Here is a 19,600-nt window from a genome sequence, read left to right on the forward strand (position 1 = left end):
CTGGTTTTGATCAATGTCCTGTCATTTAAGTTGTTCTTTTAAAAAAACCAACACCTTTGTAATGTAATGATAGGCTTTAAGGGAGAGGCTTTCTGGAGGAGCGGCAGGTTTCGACATTGTCAATGCAACTCTGGGAAAGTGTTCTAGACATTCAGAATTCCCAAATTCAGGGAGAAGTTCAGCAGGGTAATATTTGCAGCAGTGCTACTCAGCATCCAAAGCAACTGCCTAGGAACCAGATGCCATTTTGCCATAGGGATATTAATGAGAAGCATTATAGTAGCAAACCTGGAGAGTACAATTTGCTGCCATGTTAATTAAATCGCCATAGCGATTGTGTGGTTTTTTCCATAGTAAATGGTTTTTTCTGCAATCCTATACACACTTGCAAAGGAGCAAGCTTTCTGGTTTTGAGCAGTCATGTATAGGACTGCACCTTTTAAAATTTTCAGTTCATTGATATTTGTTTGTTTGTTTGTTTATATCAAAGGCCTGTGAAAGGAGCATTCATGTTGCGGGAAAGCTTTTCCAAAACAGGTATTTTTAAGGGATATGAGCCCAATAGTCTCCCATTGTACTTATAACTCCCTTGCATGCCTGGCCATGAGTGCAATTGAATGGTTGGTTCTCCATAGATACTTAAATGTTCATAAACTACACTGTGTACATGTGTTTATATGGCGTTGCATGAAACACGTACTCTGCCTATTGTGGGGACACAGATGATGCATAGTCCATGCTGTGAGCTCCTTAAATTCTGGGGGGGGGGGAGGTTAAAGTGTGTGTGTGTCATAGCTGTCAAGCGTCCCTTATTTGGTGGGACAGTCCCTTATCCCAGCGCCATGTCCCGCTGCTGTCCCTTATTGATGATGTCCCTTAAATAAGCTACTGAAGGTAATGGGGCCCTTTCTATGTCCAGCTGTCCTTTGTCAACAACCAATTGTTGCTTTTTGTGTTGAATATATGCTATATGGTAATTTATGGACCTAATAGGTATCTAAAGCCATTTGCACGCAACAAAATATGTATTTTATCAAAGTAATTGTTGATCCCTTATTTTGGCTGCTGATCCCTTATTTTCGAGGCTGATGGTCCCTTATTTTCAAATCTGTAAGTTAACAGCTATGGTGTGTGTGTGAGAGAGAAAGAGAGAGACTATTTTGTGTTATTCAAGAGCTTTAAACCCTTTAGGCAGTAATTCTATACTCACTTCTCCGGGAACAAGTCCCACTAAACTCAGTAGGACCTACATCTCAGGAGACATGAATAGGATTGTACTGCAAGCCTGCAAGTCTATACAAAATTTACCTGGAAGCAAGCCCTAGTAGGACTTACTTTTGAGCAGACATGTACAGGATAGTGCTTTTAAAGAGCCTCGGCAGCCATAGTATAAAAAGCTTTCAAAGAGAAGCAAAAAAATGTCAGTCCAGTTTTCCTAAAGAGCTGAAAATCTCCCATCGTTTGTAGAGTTTCTGTGAAGGTTTCAGTGCTGCAATGCAGTGCTATTTTAGAGAAACAGAATGTGAAATTGAAGCAAGAGGAAGGCATTGTTGGTTACAGAGCTGCGAGGATATATTGTTTTTCTCAAATGGCTGCTGATTTGTTTTTTGATCTGTACCTCTGAAACCTTTAGCCTTTAAAAAAAAAACACACATACAAAAAAACCACAGTGTCCTTCACTGCATGGTTAAAATGTCCCTCTCGGGATCTGTGCATATTCTTTAATTCCGTGAGTTATTTCAGTGAAACTGTGCTTCATTCCAGGCCCTGTTTTAAGTACTGGTTCTGACCTTTAACACCTTCACAGCCTATGAGCAGCTTGCTTGAAAGATCGCCTGGATCTATATATACCTGGTGTTATAGGAAAATCCTTGGGCTCACTTGGGTTGCCAAACAAAGACACCAGCCAGGAATATAGGAGCAGAACAGCAGCCTGTAGGCCTGATCTTTATTAAAAGAACTGTTGCAACAGGACTTCTACCCACCACATGGAAGAAGCAGGAAGAAGCCCTGAACAAAGGATGGCTCCCTTTTTAAAATAATTTTCCCTTTTTACCCACAACACCCTTAGTGAAGCATCACATATACATCATAAATAATCATAATCATAATCATAATTTATTATTTATACCCCGCCCATCTGGCTAAGTTTCCCCAGCCACTCTGGGCAGCTCCCAATCAAATGTTAAAAACAGTACAGCATTAAATACTAAAAACTTCCCTAAACAGGGCTGCCTTCAGATGTCTTTTAAAGATAGGATAGCTGCTTATTTCCTTCACATCTGATGGGAGGGCATTCCACAGGGCGGGCGCTACCACCAAAAAGGCCCTCTGCCTGGTTTCATGTAACCTCACTTCTCGCAATGAGAGAACCACCAGAAGGCCATCGGTATTGCTTCTTCTTCCTCTTCCTCCTCCTCCTCTCCCATTATTCCCCAGCTGTCCCCCTCATCTTCCTCTGAGCCGTGACCTCGCTCAAACCCCTGTTGTAATTCTGAACTGTCTTCTTCTTCTCTGGAAGGGTCAGGCTGGGGGTGTGGTCTCCACCATTCCTCCTCTGCCCAGTCCCTGACAAGTACAATCTGTAGAAGATACAGTCAGGAATAACAGGAAAACTGCAACTCTACGAAATCAAATCACAGTCTTCTTCTCCTGCTTTGTTTTCAGAGCTATTCCCTTACAAGGGAGTAGTGATTTCATAACCGAACATATGCACAGCAGTTGGTAAGCTGATTTCCCCCCATTATTTTATTTTATTTTTTCACCAAAACAAAATGGATCCCATCCAAAATGCAGTCCTACTAATTGGAAGTCCATAAGAAGAAGCCACTTTTTGGAGCCATGGCAGTTCGCCCTGTTGCCTGCTGACAACGTCAGACGTGCATTTTGGCCCTGCACTTCTCTTCACTTAAATCCAAGAAAAGTTCAAGCTTATTCCCATTGACTCTAGGGGCCACTCCACACAACAGAGCCAGGCAACCGTGTTGTTATATGTCACTACAGTGGTACCTCGGGTTACATACGCTTCAGGTTACATACGCTTCAGGTTACAAACTCTGCTAACCCAGAAATAGTGCTTCAGGTTAAGAACTTTGCTTCAGGATGAGAACAGAAATCGTGCTCCAGCGGCGTGGCAGCAGCAGCAGGAGGCCCCATTAGCTAAAGTGGTGCTTCAGGTTAAGAACAGTTTCAGGTTAAAAAACGGACCTCCAGAACGAAGTACTTAACCCGAGGTACCACTGTACTACCTGATTTTGCTGCAGCACAATTCATACCAGCCGTGTTTCCCTTATTTAATGAAACAGAGTACTTTATGATCTTTATGGCTGTAACCCTGGCAGCTCCCATAGCTGTTACTATGCATTTGTGTGGACTCAGGGGGAGTCATGATTGTTTTTCTTTGACCACCTGCCCATCCTTCCCTCCCTTGTGCTGCGTTTCAAACTGCTCTCATTTTCAGAAGTAGCTTTCTGGAACATAGGAAGCTGCCTGCTACTAAGCCACTGGTCCACTTAGTTCAGTTCTGTCTACTTTGCCTGGCAGCAGTTTTCCTGGGTTTCAGGCAGGGGACCATCCCATCTTTGCCTGGAAATGCTGGAGACTGAACTTTCTGCATCCAAGACCAAGACTCTACAACTGAGCCATTGCCTTTCTCCAGCTACAGTCCTTCTGTGACATAGGGATGGAAAGAGTATTATTTTGGGGGATATCAGAAATCCAGCTGTGTGCAGTCCTCTTGGGTTTTGGCCTTTTTCATCCACCAGCTCAGCTTCTATGATGCCAGCGAGGAATATTCCAATTTCACATAGTGGAAATAGACACCAGAACTGAAAGTGAGATGACTTGCCAAGAATTTCCAGTAAGGACACGCTACACTGGAATTTAACAAAAAATAAAAACAAGTATCCTACGGCACCAATCAACATATATTAACGGGAAAACATTTGCCTTCCCAAAGGGGAAGCGGGTGGGGAGCGGGTACATGACATTTACAGGGGTAAGAGAGGGGTAAAGTCCTGTTGCACAAGTGCTAATCCTTGCACTAGCACAATTACTTAGTTGAAGGCTGCCCATGATAGTACATCATACTCCCTTCCTCTCATGCCCTCAGAAGTGCACGTTTTCAAATCCAGTTTGAATATGATGGGCCACATTAAAGGTAAAGGGTAAAGGGACCCCTGACCATTAGGTCCAGTCGTGACCGACTCTGGGGTTGCGGTGCTCATCTCGCTTTATTGGCTGAAGGAGCCGGCGTACAGCTTCCGGGTCATGTGGCCAGCGTGACTAAGCTGCTTCTGGCGAACCAGAGCAGCACACGGAAATGCTGTTTACCTTCCCGCTGGAGTGGTACCTATTTATCTACTTGCACTTTGATGTGCTTTCAAACTGCTAGGTTGGTAGGGCAAGGGACCAAGCAGCGGGAGCTCACCCCGTCGTGGGGATTCAAACCGCCGACCTTCTGATTGGCAAGTCCTAGTCTCTGTGGTTTAACCCACAGCGCCACCCGCGTCCCTATGTGCCACATTAATTTCTGCTTATTTCAGTAGGCTGAATCTCTTTCCCAGTGCCTTTTTAGAAATGCATCCAGACATGGCTCAATATTTTTGAGATTATTACAGTGCCACCAGAGTATTTAGTTTGAATATATTAGAAATAATCTGTATTCTGATGTGTAGAAGGTGGCAGCAGCACTCAGAAGGAATTGCAAGGCCATGCACACATTAGCATCTTAAAATGCTGGGGGATAACCAGCCTCATATAACCAATATGCTTAAGTCTAATTAATGCATGGAGGGGTTAATACCATAGAGTAAGCTGTTCTGCTAGGCTTAGCTAGGTCACTTCCCTTTACCTTGGGAGGAAATAGGCAATCAACCTTATTGTCCCTTCACCACTGTCTAGCTGAGAAGCTCAGTGTGCAAAGAGGTTTGAGCCGGTTGCTCCACCTCAACCGCATGGCTCTCACAAGCCACTCTTGAGTTCTTATATCAATTATTTAGGAATTTTCACCACTTTGTAACTAAGCTAGGTTTTACTGCCTGTGCAACATTTCTGACTGATGTATGAAAAAACACAAGAATCAGACCTTTGAAGAGTTTGTAAGTCAAGCATTTTTAAACTTACCAAATGTGTAGTCTTTTCCTATGCTGGAGGAAGTGGGAAACTTTGGAAAGAACTTGGAAGGGCATAGTTTAATGGTCTAACAACTTATATTTCCACACTGTACTTTGCTGCACATTCTGTGACTTTAAATCTCTGCTGGGGTTCTTTCACCAAAGAGTACTTGCCCACGCAGAGGGCAACAGCCAAGTACATTTGGAGGGCTGGCTGGGGCAGGGTAGGGGGTCCTGCCATCTGCTTTTTGGTTTGAGTTTATAACTTTATTCTAACAAGACTCCCACGCCTCAAACTAACTTTACAAAGGCTTTCAAATTGCTCCAAACTTGGATCTTGGCATCCAAGAATGGATGGTTTGGTTTCCCTGCCTCTTTAACCTCCCACCCCAGAACTCTTAATCATTAAGGTATAATCTGTACATGCACTGTCATCCATGCGTGTACAATGGCCATCTCAAATGTACACACCTCAGTTTAACTGCAAAATGAACATGGTTTACATTTTTTAATCTGATGGAAGCTGGTTTGAGGGGAAACACTTCATATACTATTTCTCAAGTGTGCATGCACACCAAAGCTCATACCAATAACAAACTTAAAGGTAAAGGTAAAGGGACCCCTGACCATTAGGTCCAGTCGTGACCAACTCTGGGGTTGCGGCACTCATCTCACTTTATTGGCCGAGGGAGCCGGCGTACAGCTTCCGGGTCATGTGGCCAGCATGACTAAGCCGCTTCTGGCAAACCAGAGCAGTGCACGGAAACGCCGTTTACCTTCCCGCCAGAGTGGTACCTATTTATCTACTTGCACTTTGACGTGCTTTTGAACTACTAGGTTGGCAGGAGCAGGGACCGAGCAACGGGAGCTCACCCCATCGTGGGGATTCGAACCTCCGACCTTCTGATCAGCAAGTCCTAGGCTCTGTGGTTTAACCCACAGCGCCACCCGCATCCCATAACAAACTTAGTTGGTCTCTAAGGTGCTACTGGAAGGATTTTTTAAATTTTGTTTTGACAACGGCAGACCAACATGGCTACCTACCTGTATCAAGAAACTACAGGATAGATATGGCTTGTGATGAAATGTCAGGTGTACAAGGATTCAAAAGACAAATCTTGGACAGAAAAATAGCCCGTGGCTTGCTTGCTTTTTTCCCCTGGCTCAAATGATAGGAACTTGGGTTATTTATTTATTCATTAGATTTATATTCCACCTTTCCTCCAAGGAGCTCAAAATAGCTCAAAATTTCCCCCTTCCCAATTCATCTTCACAACAACCCTGTGAGACGGGTTAGGCTAAGAGACACTTGACTGCTCCAAGGTCACCCAATGACCCCTGGTCTCCCAGCTCCTAGTTCAACACTCTTAACCACTACACCACATTGCCTTATGTGGCATGAACCTGGCTTTCTTGGAGCTGTAACATGCACAGAGCACAACTAGTGGAATGCATGCAAAACCCTTTTGAACATTTGTTCCCTTCACTTGTCATTTCTACGCTGAAGGAAACCTTACTTGACCTGGCTGCCTTTAGGCCTTAAATGCTTGGTGTTGCCAATGCCCGCCAAAACCCACTTCCTTACCAGGCAAGGCCCATTTCCTGTTTCTTCCCCACATCCCTCATGATGTAATCTCCCGCAAGACCAGGGAACTTGTCTCTGTTGCCTGGTAACGTGGCCGACATTCCCCTCCCAGACTCAGCTTCAGGGCCACCCCCACACATCTGTTAGGCATCCTCAGCCTTTTTTAAAAAAACAACCAACAACTAGCAATCGAATCGAGAGCCAGATGGAATGATACATTTAATAACATTTCCTTCAAATGGAGATTGGAGATGTGGTGCAAAAGACCCGCAACACCACATTGCAAGTGATCAGGTGGACTTCAGTACATGGGTCAATGTGTCTGTGGGGAATGGGGGAAGTGGAGTTAGATAGGAACCTCAGCACATCTTATATAAATCTTACCATATATCTTGCTCTTCTGCTAAAAAATACCCTGGAGATGATCAAGATGGTATATGTGGTTCTCCCCATTTCATCTTCGAAATAGGGTAGGCTGAGAGATAATAATAATAATAATAATAATAATAATAATAATAATAGTTTATTTCCCCAGCCACTCTGGGCAGCTCCCAACAGAATATTAAAAACATGATAAAACATCAAACATTAAAAACTTTCCTAAAAAGGGCTGCCTTCAGATGTCTTCTGAAAGTCAGATAGTTGTTTATTTCCTTGACATCTGATGGGAAGGCATTCCACAGGGTGGGTGCCACTACCAAGAAGGCCCTCTCTCTGGTTCCCTGTAGCTTCACTTCTCACACTGAGGGAACTGTCAGAAGGCCCTCGGAGCTGGACCTCAGTGTCCGGGCTGAACAATGGGGGTGGAGATTGTAACTGGCCCAAAGCCACCCAGTGAATTTCATGGCCTAGTGGGGATTTGAACCCTGGTCTACCAGCTCCCAGTCCCCTACTGTAACCGCTACACTACACTGGTCATAAAACCATATGATGTCATAATGCTTTCCCCAGGACAATGCAGAACTGGCACGCAGCATATGCCCTTTGCATCGACTGTGTTTGCAAATCTTTCAGTAGCGTGAGTGGCATGATACTGTACTATGGAGCCATGTGCAACCACACACCCCCTTGCTCCATATGGCCTTTACACTATGGTTCACAAGTGTGGCCCTGTGCTCTGGATCACTGCACAATCGCCTCAAAGATCTCCAAAGACGGCACCTAAATAAAGATTTTCATGAGCTGTCCTTACAAATACGTATCTTTTGGGAGGTGAAGTTAGGGGGCCTAAGTTATGTTTAACTTGTTCCAAAAGTGTCATCCTATCTCATTTCATTCAATGGGAGTTTTGCTGTTGCAATCGAAAGAAGGAAGGACTGCACTCACAGCCAACATAAGCCGGAAAACCTGGCAAAATCAGGCTCTTGTTGGAGCAGCAGTACAGATCACACAGACTGTTGAAGAGTCTTCTTTATTACTTGTTCTTCCTTTCCTTGTCAGAGACCTCCTTTTCCTCGTTTTAGAACACCTATATTTAAATGAGGGGTTTTTTGTTTGTTTTTTGGGTGGGAGAGCTGTCCTTTCCTGGGTTTTCAGTGCACAATTAACTATCAAGGTTTTGGTGGGGAGGGAGGGGTGAAGGAGAAACAGCAGTGCTCAAGGGGGCCAAATAATCTGTATTTCTGCTTTTCTCCATGTCCCACACAAGCTTGACAGGCACACTTTTAAATTTTGCATGGTATTTGATCTCTCTCCTGCAGGGCCCCATGAATCCAGCCAGAAATGTTTTTTAGTGGAGAATGATACATTTCAGTCTCAACTCATAATGAAGCTTAGTTTCATTATGATTCTGCTATACTGAAGTAAGCATGCAATGGTGTGATTGATGCTTACTTGTCTTAATAATCTAGGAGTAATACTTTACGTATGTCATTAGATATGGATTAAATAGAATTTGGCATTTGGGCAGATAAGAGCAAGAAAGCTTTCTCAGAGTTTAGCTTAAGCTTTTAAAATGAGCAAAATAGATACCATCTGAGAAATTTGGATTCATTCCATCCGTGCACTGCTGTTCTTTAGACTAGGGGTTTTTATACACTGTAAATATAAAAAATAACTTTTGAGGTTTTAACAGCTACTGTACATTGTAAAGCTGTCGACAGGAATGTAAAAACAAAACAACAACAAGGCGATTTTGTTTGCATTCTCTTTGCTGAGGAGGAGGGGTCCCAACCAGACAGACTGGCATAATTAAAGCCCCTATGCAAAGTTGGCTTGCTTGCTGGGGGCACAGAAAAGAACACAGAGAAGGAGAGAGAAATCTTACATAAAAATAGAAGCCCACGTCGACGGGCCATATATGGAGTACTGGAGACTTCAGAGGGATACCCTTTTCGGACCACCCCTTTGGCGAAAACAAATCATTTCCGCATTATTGCTCTCCCTCCCCGCCCCCAACCAAAGTTTCAGCTAACAAATGCCCTGCAAAGGTGAACAAGATATCTTCAGGCTACGGTATGCACTAGGAAAGGTCACGCCCCGTCGTGTCTCCTTTAAATAATTTTAAAACAGATTTATCGCTTTTAATAACCGGTGGAGCAAAATGCAAAGGATTGCGGTACAGTGCAGCAACAGCAGCAGCTTCTGATGAGTCAAGCTCCCACAGACGCCAGCCTGCCTCTCCAGTTCCCCGCGCCCCCACCCGCGCGAGCCCTCCTTTCCCTTTCCTCCTCCCCTCAATAGATGTCTATTAAAAGCTGCTGACGTTGGAAACGACGGCCATCTTTGATGAGGGCACAGCTCCCATTCCATTGAAGGAGACTCGGGGAGGTCAGCAGCAGCTGTGCTTACTTCCCGACTGCAGCAGTGCACCCCAGTCTCACATCCTTCGTCGGAGGCAACCGGACAGAGCTCTTCTGCAGCCAAGGTAAGAGAAGCACCGGATAAAAGCCTCATAGGAAGCCTTTTCTCCTCCCGCTTCCCCCGCTCGCAAAGGTGTGGAGGAAATATATTGCTGGGAGAGCTGTAATCTCACCAACCATGTTGTTGTTTTCTGACTGAGCAAAGAAGAGGAAAGGAGAAGAAATGAAAGCCGATTTTAGTATTCTTATTATTTTATGTTGCTGTGCGTTTTAAGAGTTTTCCTGCAGCCTTAACTCTTTGTGCGTGAGGGGGCGGGTTAGGGAGAGAATATTTAAACCTATATCGTTTCCTACTTTTAAGAGATGGTGGTTGTTTTCCTGTCTGGGAACAACCAACCTCTCTCTCCCGCGTTGTCGTGCATGGCTCTCGTCTGCGTATCTGGTGCTGGAGTGTCGAGGTGGGATACGATATCGGGCGGAGGTTGGGGTTTTCTTTTCGGTTGTTTTGCGCCCCCGCCCTCCACATTAGTCGACAGCCTTCAATGGCAGATAGAGGTTCAGCACCAGGATAGCGGCTACGGCTGCGGACTGCGTCGCAGCGGCGGTAGAAATCCATCAGGGCAGCTTGCGCATCGAAAAGCTTCACTGCAGCAGTGGGCTTCGATTCAGCACCTCGGACAGCTAACCTCCTGCATGGAGACCGTAGGGTCCTGGTCAGCACCTTGGACAGCGCCCGCCTGGTTGCAGAGACCCCGACTTACAAATAACTGCAAAATGATAACGTGAAGTGAGGTGCGGGGGGGGGGATTAGAAGGCAGGGGACTGAGACCAAACTTAAATATGTCAGATAGATTGTATGTGCGCGTGTAGAGGCACATTAAAATCTTTAAAAGGCGACTCCGATCTAGTTCCAAGTTTCCAGCTTCTCCTTTGCGTCTTTTTGTCAACAATGCTTTACCACCACCCCCCCTCACCGCCCAGCGGTGCCTCTGTTTACACGCCATCACCCGAGATCACGCTGTTTCTCCATCTCAGAATATCTGCATTCATCGCCACTTAGGAAAGGCAAAAAGCAAAAAGCCTTTCCTAACCTCCGTATTGCAGAGTCCAGAGCTGCGAAACCTCGGCTTTTCGCCCACCCAAAAAAACCCCCCGTGGATCCTCGTTTTCCTGCGAGGAAAGCCTGTGTTTAAGCAGATAAATTCTAAAAGGTGACGGGGGAGGGGAAGGCGGTGGGGGAAGGGGCGTAAGATAGCTTTTGGTGCCTTCACTTTCCAATATTAAAGTTCGTATTATTTGCTTGTCATGTTGTGTGCTCTGTTTTCAATAAGTTTTTTTTAAAAAAATCCGGTATTTTTTTATTTCTCTCCCTGTCTCTCCACCCACCCCGCCCACCTCATCATTTTAATGACGACGTTTGCAATGGCCAAATTGCTAAACTTCCATTGGGTTTGAAAACAAACCACTCGTGAGCCCGGCGCCCTGTAATTTTCCCATAGACTGGGCTGGGCACCTTCATTCATCTTTTCTTTGCTAGTACACGTCGGAGGGCCATTCCTACTAGGCTATGGGAAGCAATGGGGCCAGAGCCTCTGGGATGCAGTAGGGAGATCGGTGCTGGATGGGTTTCTTAAAAAATAAAAAACAAGAACAACTGGCCAACCCACTCCCAAGCCCTCGACCGGAGGGGAAGGGAACCGAGCGAAGAGGACTCTGGTCTCGTGTGCACCGCAGAGCTTCCCTTAACTGTGCGTGCATCTTATGTAACCGATTTGCTGGAATGTCTAAAGCAACATTCCTGGCCCACATAGAACATGCGGGGTTCTTCCTGCCAAGGGGGAGGGGTTGCATTGAGAGGAGAGAAAAGGACAGCGGACCGGGGGGCCCCAAGCAAGGAAGCTTCAAGGGAGATTGTTTACTTAAGGGTGGGGGGGCAGGGTATTCACAAATACAGCTTTGCGCTTCCTCGGAGCTCCGGGCCAAAGAGCGCTTCACATGTTTGCGTCAGAGGAAAGCTCTTACGTGCGAAATCACCAGTAAAAACGATTCCTGGTGGTTTTCTTTTTCATCGAAGGGGTGAAGAAGAAGAAAGCGAGCGGGAGGGGAGGAAGCCTGCAGTGTTACAGGGGGCGGGGGCGAGGAAAAAAAATCATTGCGTCTGAGACTGATAGGAAAACCAGGGGACCGTGAGGCTTTGTTTCCATCTTAGCAGCGTCTCTGGATAAGTGATGCGGGGCGAGATCTCAGGTGGCGCCCATTCATGGCTGCAGGGTGGAAAGAGAGAGAGAGACGCGTCAGCTCAGCTCAGCTGACGGATTAAGAGGGCTGATTGAGAAAACTCCCGGAGATCAGGCAGCAAGCACCAGATTTGATGCGCCCAGCCCGGCGCTTGCTTCCCACTGTCACGTTTCCTGGCCTCTGCATCCATCTGCTGCATTAACTGCTGGCGTGGAGGAAGCACGTTTAATCAAGGGGTGCCTACATCGAAAAGAGGCTACTTAGCTGGGAGTGGTGAGGTGCGGTGACTTCCTCCTATCTCCCACCCCCCACCCCACCATTCGGTTGTCTAAAAAGCTTTCAGGTCCAAATCGCAGGGGCTCTACTGAGCAGAGCTTGTTTTCCGCTCGGGTCCTTGTCTTGGTGATAAGAATCAGGTGGGGTTATTATTAATCTAGCTGGCGACGGCTGCCCAAGGCCAGCTCTGCCAGCAGATCTCTACGCAGCAAAACAGAACCGAGCGAGACTTACCACGTGACAATCTAAACACGACTGATATATCTTTCCCTTAATCGATTTGTTAAACAAATTAACCCCTCCATGAGATTGTTGTTATCGTGTTTTTGTTGTTGTTGTTTTGTTTTGTTTTAAGGTGTGGGCTTGTCAGGTCCATCTGGACAAAGCAGGGAAGGGAAGAGGGGGGTGGTTTGAAGGATGCTGTCGCAGCAGACAAGGCGAGCAAAGGGTGTCTTCCTCGGGCTCACGCAGCAATGTCCTTCGGGTGCCTCGTGACTCAGAGAATGGGAACCCAGAATAATCTCGAGGAACCGCGAGCAGCCACGACCGAGGAATCGTGCCTCGCAGTAGGAAGAAGAAACGAGGTGGGAGTGGAGAATGCAGCTGGTAGATCAGAAGAGGACCGATTGGGAGGGATGTGGGGTAGGCTGTAACCCCAGAACCTGATATCGATGCCAAGCCCATCATGGTCTTGCTGCTTCTGAAGCACAGATTCTGCTTGAGATTTTCCCATAGGCATCTGGTTGGTCCCCCATAAGAACATGATGACAGGTCATTGATGGAGCAGGAATCTTCTTATATCCCTATGAAGCAATAACAGCGTTTCTAAGCATGGGCAGAATGCCTTTCTTGCAACAGCCATGTCCAGGAAGGTTCTCCATGTATGACTTCCAGGTACCTGGATATCAAACACATGAGAAGATGAACCCTAAAAGAACTGACAGCATCACCTTGCAGTGGCTGGCATGTGGAACAGAGACAGAGGGTGCACCAACCAACCAGCAATGCAGACCTGGAAGCAAACAAGCCAACACAAGCAGAAACGGAGACCATCTCTTAGGGAACAACCTGAACAAAATCTTTCCATTAGGACCTGCCAGTGCATAATTCCACAATGGCTTGTTTGATTGCCAAATGTTGCAGGCAGCGGGAATTGGATGGAGCTGATGGCTGCTGCTTTTGCAAAGACTGCAAATCAGCCAAGAGAATATTTCCAGACTGCAACAACTGAGATGACTTTGGGCCCTTGGTTCCAAAGAGCTGTCAGAGAGGGTATCCCAAAGAATGAGTAAAGCATGCCCTAGTGTGTCAAGATTATTATTATTATTATTATTATTATTATTATTATTATTATTATTTATTAAATTTGTGGAATGCCCTCCCATCAGATGTCAAGGAAATAAACAACTATCTGACTTTTAGAAAACATCTGAAGGCGGCCCTTTATTGAGAAATTTTTAATGTCTGATGTTTTCCATTTTTTTATATTCTGTAAGCCACCCAGAGTGGCTGGGGAAACCCACCCAGATGGGTGAGGTATAAATAATAAAAATTATTATTATTATTATTATTAACCCTTCAAAACTACCTTCTCCTGAGTCAGAACACTGATTTGTTTAGTCCAGGCTGGTCGTAAGCTGACTCAAGCAATGGTTTTGCCCATTCCTAACACCCAAGTTTCTCACTCACTCAAGGATTTATGGCAAGGATTTAATGTTTAGTTTTATATCTTGGAGCAACTAACTTTTTTGCCTTGAGCATTGGCCACCCCTCAGAGGGTTATATGCCAGTGATGAACTGAAGTAGGTGTGGTCAATGCGCACTCACATGCATGCACCCCCAACACACACACACATGCATATGGACCACACTCCCACAGCAGAGTGTTTTTCCTGCCCGTTGCTGCCTAGCTCTTTTCCTACTCCAGTGCTGCAGTGGGGAAGAAGAATAAATGATTGATATGCCTTTTTAATTTGCAATGATGCCTCTTCCCTGTCTGATGCAGCAGCATTGCAAGAAAGTCTTAGGGCTCGGCGAACGGGATGCTGTGTTGCCTTGGGTTTCCTGTTTTCTTTGGACAGTTGTATGTCTTTAAATATTATTCACAGATGGGGAGAGTGATGTTATGCTTAGGTTCTGCTTGCTATGGGCATCTGGTTGGCCACTGTGAAAGCAATGTGCTGGACCAGATGGGCCTCTGGCCTGATCATATGTTCATTTACATTTCCTGCTCCCTTTATGTTTTGATATGAGCAAAATGCATCTTTGAATATAGTATATGGTTTTTATATTACATTTATGCCTTGCTCTCAGCTGCCCATCCACTTTATGCTTTTCCTCTGTGATATTCCTTTACCACTGTAGGTGGACTGGGTTGGGAACTGAAAATAATACCAGGCAGGGAACTATCTGACATTTGAACATTTTTCCCAATCTAGGAATAGCTACTTTTAGCTTCTCATAGACTGTTTAGATTATGTCCCACATGTGGTATAGTGTTTTGCCTGTTGGTCATTTCAGTTCTCAGACCCACTTCCAGTGCCACGATAAACTAGCAAGGGGTGAACGGGCCACATCAGAAATCATAATAAAGATCCTCAAATCAAAAATAAAACAACTTGTGCTGCTTTGTGAGACTCACGTCATGATAGTCAATAGCAGGCTTCCTCAAACTCGGCCCTCCAGATGTTTTTTGGCCTACAGCTCCCATGATCCCTAGCTAGCAGGACCAGTGGTTAGGGATAATGAGAACTGCAGTCACAAAACATCTGGAAGGCTGAGTTGGAGGAAGCCTGGTCAATAGGGTGCCAACCAGAAGTTCTTATAATTTATTACTATTCAGTTTCTCTCCCACCTTTCCTCCAAGGAGCTGAAGGTGGCATACATGGTTCTCCCTACCCTCCATTTTACCATCACAACAACGCTGTGAGGTAGAGTAGGCTGAGAGAAGGTGACTGGCTGAAGGTCATCCAGTGAGCTTCATGGCTGAATTGGGATTGGGCTCCAGGGTCCATTATGCTATGCTGGCTCTCAACTCCTGTTAGCATGGCCAACAACACAGAAGGTGTCAGGTTGGCTACCCCTGGCTGTGTGGCTGCCCCTGGTGGCGCTGTGGTCTAAACCACTGAGCCTCTTGAGCTTGCTGATCAGGTCAGTGGTTTGAATCCCCGCAATGGAGTGAGCTCCCGTTGCTCTGTCCCAGCTCCTGCCAACCTAGCAGTTCGGAAGCACACCACTGCAAGTAGATAAATAGGTACCGCTGCAGCAGGAAGATAAACGGCGTTTCCGTGCGCTCTGGTTTTTGTTACGGTGTTCCATTGTGCCAGAAGCGGTTTAGTCATGCTGGCCACATGACCCAGAAAGTTGTCTGTGGACAACCGCTGGCTCCCTCGGCCTGAAGTGAGATAAGCGTCACAACCCCCTAGTCGCCTTTGACTGAACCCTCCAGGCATCCTTTACCTTTTTACCTTTTCTGTGTGACAAAAAACAGAGGAAGGCAATTCAGTCTTTGGGATGGGGCAGGTTAAAGCGGCTTTCTGCAGGTGACACCATAAGGAAGAAGGGTGGGTGGGGATGCTTTAATGGTGCAAAAATCAATGCCTTAATGGTTAGCAAGTGGGAGCTGTAGTCCAATGACATTGGAGGGCACCCTGTTGGCTACCCCTGGAGCAGCCAGCATATACTGTATGCACTTAGGAAATAATTTAAGCATGTACTAAATTGCATGGCAACATTTTCCGTTTCACAATAGGGAAGTGGGAGCTTAGCAAGAGACGAAACACAACCGCAGCAGCTCCATGTGATGTATCTGTGGTTGGACTGCACCACATCAGACTGTACTGAATGGTTGAATGCCCCTGCTGCGTAAAGCAAATCAAAGTTAGCATGTGCCTAGCTAGATCATTCTCTCCGACATGCCATTACTCACCCCCAAACTCCATATATAGCCTTCTTCCGAGTCAACAAATTGCGTGCATTCACCATCCCATTCCTCTTCTGTCCCATCTGAATTGGCCATACAGTCTGGCCGCCATCTTATAGCATGGAGCTGCTGATTGTGGAGCTTGGTTGCCCAGACAAATTCTTAGCCGCATTGTTGAACCTGAGCCTTAGGGCTCAGCTGACATCCTTTGACAGAGTCTTGAAATATCATTACTGACATAAATTGATGGAGCTGAAGTGAATTCATTCTACTGTAATTAATTTCTTCTGGTGTTGATGCTGGACAATGGCCTGAGCAATCTTCCTTGCCAGCTGAATTTAACTTACATTGATGAACATCTCTGCTGAACAGAGCTAAACTGTTTGCATTCTAATTTACTGGACTGGGAGGGCAGTATTTATATATCTGCATTTCACCTCTGTAGCCAGCTACATCTTTAGTAAGCAGCATTTAAATGTTATGACTCATGTGGGGAAACCCCTGTCATGCAGAAGACCTTGCTTTTCCGGCTTTGACTCTATACAGTGGTATCTCGGGTTAAGAACTTAATTTGTTCCGGAGGTCCGTTCTTAACCTGAAACTGTTCTTAACCTGAGGCACCATTTTAGCTAATGGGGCCTCCTGCTGCCGCCGCACAATTTCTGTTCTCATCCTGAAGCAAAGTTCTTAACCCGAGGTACTATTTTTGGGTTAGCGGAGTCTGTAACCTGAAGCGTCTGTAAACCTGAAGCATCTGTAACCCGAGGTACCACTGTACCTATTTATCTGGGAGTTAGTTCCCTTGAACGTAATGGGACTTGCTTCTGTGTAGGCATGTATAGGGCTCTGCTGGCAGGATCTTCCACACTGGGGGCTATCATCCACCCAATTATTTCTTGCTCTAGGGGTGAGTGTTACAACATTGCTTCTCTGTCATAAATGCAGTAGGAATGTGCAAATTAGTGCATGTTATATAATTCCAGGGCATGCAATTCCAAGATGCAGTGTTGATTCTCCCATCTCAGCCAGTTGGGAATGACGCATACAACCAATTTTCTACAGCTTACCTCCACTGCAAATTTTGGAAACCTTCTGCAGTTTAAACATTAAGAGGCTACCCATGCACGCACATGGGTGAAATATATTGTTATGCCTCATCCCCTTTATCATAGCTTTATAGTGTCCCTTCTTTGGCAGTGGTAGATACGGTATCTCATCTTTCCCAGTTGCAGAAGCTGAATTTCTAATCCAAGGGGAAAGAAAGACCAGAAGCAATTTGTCCTGAATGTTTCACTGTTACTTTGGATGATGAATTCTCATCTGGCATTGACCAAATTGAATTCATGCTGGCTGCAGCTATCAAATGCATTTAGCTTTTCAGCTGGAACTATCCCAAGCCATGTGTGTTTTGTGTTCTAAAAAAGCCCCCATTAAAAACTGAGATCTGGGCATCAAAATCATTTATAACCACATTAACGACACCTAATGGGAATATGTTGATTTACACCCATCAGGTATTTTCTCCAGTTATATGTGTGCCATTACATTCATACAGACTGGTGATTTAATCTCAGGATTGCAAATCTGATTTTTTTCTTCTTCTTCTTTTATGCATTCATTGTTTCATAGATTTTGAAGTATTAAACTGTTGTGTGAATAGGTGAAATAGTTTCTTCTACGACAACCAAAATGCATTTCTTTCAAACTGTGAAAGTGATGGCGTAGTTGATGGGTTTGCTAAAGAAAGAATATATAGCCCTGTGCTAAACAGGGAGAGGGTTAGAATTTGGAACTGGGTTTGTTGCACTCCTGGAAGTAATCATTTTTGGTCAAACCTTATGCCAAGAGTCTGGTAATTCTGGGTCAGAATCTCCCCTTTCTAGCAAGCAAAAATAATTTTCAGTTGACGGGTTCACATATAAGAATCTAGTGCTGATGTTGACAATTTGAAAATATGAAACTGCTTTGAATATATGAAAATTGAGCCCCAAACACTGGCTCATCAGGCTCAAGAGAAGACATCCTTTCAAACCCTTCTGCTACCCAAGAACCTCTAAAGTGCAGATAGTGGGACCTTGTGGGCTATGAAGAAATGCATCTATCAATCTTAAGCATAAATAAATAAAACTAATGGATGAAAGCAAATCTCTTACTTTGAAAAGAGCAGCATATTTTGCTTGCAATCATTGCCTTACCATGTCTGCAGGTAAGCCAGCCCTCCCCAACCTGGTGCCCTCCATATGTCTTGGACTTCAACTGGTAGGGATGATGACGGTAGTTGTCCAAAACATCTGGAATGGGGGAGGCTGATGTTAAAATTTTGCTGGATTTCAGAATTTATTAATTTTGTATACCACCCTTCATCCACAGATTCCAGGGCAGTATAGAAATTTAAAAATTATATGTCTTTGTCTTGAAGAATAACATTTTTCAAATGCACACACACACACACACACACACACACACACATCATTCTATTGTTGTTCTTCACTGTTCCTGGGATATGACTCAGCAAAAAGAATATTTACACGGTGGAGGGAAGGAACTATCATTGAAAGTACACTTCTAACAAGGGAGGGAGGGACCATTTGTATACATGTACAAGTAATTATGTTTTGCACATCGTTTCCATTTTTCAAATTTTTAACGTCCACTATTTACTACTAGAGAAACTGGATAACTTTAGAATGATTGTAGCTGAGCATAACTGCTGATAATAACTGGCAACTTCCGTCTTTAACCATGAATACGAAAAGATGCTTCTTTACATGTGATTTCTGACATGAATGCCTTGTATTTGGTTTCTCCTTTGAAGCCTATTGTCTAATTGAGAAATGCCCCATTAGAGCCACAAACAAAAGGAAAACTTCTCATGAATCGTATCAACAAGATCAATAACTATTAGCTGGGCTTGTTTGTAGTCAGTAGGCTTCAACGCAAGTATACCCCACCTTAAAAAAAAAAAAAAGTTCCCTAGCCATATAAAGACCAGTAGGAAGTCAGTGGCAGGGAATATTTTGCAATCCATATCCAGAGCTATATTCTCTCCAGTACTACATTCTGGAGGCCTAATAGTAGTAGTAGTAGTAGCAGCAGCAGCAGCAGAAGCAGCAGCAGCAGCAGTTTATTTATACCCCACCCACCTGATTTGGTTTCCCCAGCCACTCTGGGTGGCTCCCAACAGAATATTAAAAAACACGATAAAACATCAAACATTAATGCCAATGGTGAGCAGGACCAGAGTCAAAAGTGGGAAGGGCAAAGGATGTGGTTCTTACTTTCGTACAGTAGGACTATATTTTGGTGTGATGTGAACTGTGAGTTAAATTGCACAGGCTAGAGCTTGAGCTCTAGCATATTCCCCATGCCTGGATCTTGTGAGATAAGGGTGCCAGGTGCACTGGGTTACCATAACAACACCAGCAAGGTTGAATGTCTGACTTGTTGAATCATTCAGCCTCCCATTGGTTCAGGAATTAAGCCTGCACGTGGAGGCAGGCATAGTAGTCTCTAGGGCATTGCTTTCATTACGTCTTGTCCTGTTGCACATCTATGTACTGTCCTCTTTGCTGTCAGGGGCTGACTCTGCGAGAGTCAGGAGAAGAGGCTGTGGGTTTTACACAGCAGTGTTTGCTAGCATGGTGATGGTGTTAGGGGATCTTCA

At 45.0% G+C, this 19,600-nt stretch overlaps 1 protein-coding gene across 2 annotated transcripts in view; it reads left to right on the forward strand.

The window, feature by feature from the left end:
- Positions 1-9,418: 9,418 nt before the first annotated feature.
- Positions 9,419-19,600, forward strand: part of SNAP25 (synaptosome associated protein 25) — a 79,070-nt gene continuing 68,888 nt past the window's right edge. Inside the window, exon 1 of one of the 2 annotated variants that reach the window (XM_083606863.1) lies at positions 9,419-9,565. The gene's annotated coding sequence lies outside the window, so the exon portion shown is untranslated. The remainder of the gene's footprint in view (positions 9,566-19,600) is intronic. The other variant, XM_083606862.1, reaches the window with a different exon arrangement.

The sequence above is a fragment of the Podarcis filfolensis genome (genome assembly GCF_964270895.1).
Source record: "Podarcis filfolensis genome assembly, chromosome: 3".
Lineage (NCBI taxonomy): Eukaryota > Metazoa > Chordata > Lepidosauria > Squamata > Lacertidae > Podarcis > Podarcis filfolensis.